Source organism: Galeopterus variegatus, unplaced genomic scaffold, assembly GCF_000696425.1.
Source record: "Galeopterus variegatus unplaced genomic scaffold, G_variegatus-3.0.2 Scaffold6691, whole genome shotgun sequence".
Taxonomy (NCBI): Eukaryota; Metazoa; Chordata; class Mammalia; order Dermoptera; family Cynocephalidae; genus Galeopterus; species Galeopterus variegatus.
Genome location: NW_007732802.1, coordinates 89,165 through 90,313, shown reverse-complemented (window position 1 = coordinate 90,313; position 1,149 = coordinate 89,165).

Here is a 1,149-nt window from a genome sequence, read left to right as displayed (position 1 = left end):
TGGGGAGAGGTTTCAGGGTTTGGGGAGAGGGAAGACACATCTGGAGGAAACAGTCTTCTTTTTAAAAGCAAAAAAACACAAAACCTCACAACTGCCTGGCAAGCCCAATACCACTTGTCTGGGCCTGAGCAGGGCTCTGAGGTGGCCGTGCGCCCCTCCTGGAAGGGCGTGTGCGTGTGAGTGCCTGAGCGTGTGGGCTGGCGTGTGAATATATATAAATACGTATATATTGTGTATATTATATGTGTATAAATCAAGTCTGTACATATTGGAGCTCTGGGAGATGCTGGAATAAAAGCCAAGAGTACGCCGGGACTTGGATGGAGGTGGTTTTTCTGCAAAACGACAGGGAAGAGTCAGAGAGCAGCTGTTGCTAGGCAGGGTCTGTTCGGGGACCAGCAGCCACTCTGCTGTCAGCAGGGAGGGTTCAGGCTGGGTACAGGGGGACAGCCTGCTGCAGGAATAGGCTCTAGAACTGTGCTGTCCAATACGGTCTCCATTAACCACATGTGGCTAGTTAATTTTCAAATTAATTAAAATAAAATCAAATAAAAAATTCAATTTCTCAGTCACTTTAGCCACATTTCAGGTGTGGCTTGGCCCGCGGGGTGCCATTGGACAACACAGGTGTGGTCATCTTCATTGTTACAGGAAGCTCTGTTCTGCTCGACGAGGGGCCCTTGGGAGCTTCTTTGCTGAGTATTTTTTTGAGGTAAAGCCTGGGACACTCAGCTCTGGAATGGTGTGGAGGCAGGAGGCCTGAGTGTCCAATGGCCAGAGCCAGGGAGGAAAGGGAGGCCGAGAGCTGCACAGCTGGCTGGGTGCCATATGGAGGGTGGGGCCATTGCTATGAGCAACAGAAGAAGGTGGGAGGGGACTGCCCCTGGATCTGAGGGAAGATGGAGTGAATTCCAGAGGGGGCCTGTTGGCAGCGGGAGCAGACCCCAGGCTGCGGGGTGGGATTGGTGGGTGGGGCTGCCTGTGGCCCTGGCTTCCCTCTTCTGGTTCTTGAGCCACTTGCCAGGAAGAAACCTAAAACCAAAAGCCACCACCCAAAAGAGTAGTGTTTTCTCCACCTTCCCTCCCATCCACCTCTCTGGCACCTGTCTGCGTGTCTGTCTACCCACCACCCACCCACCCCTCCCTCTA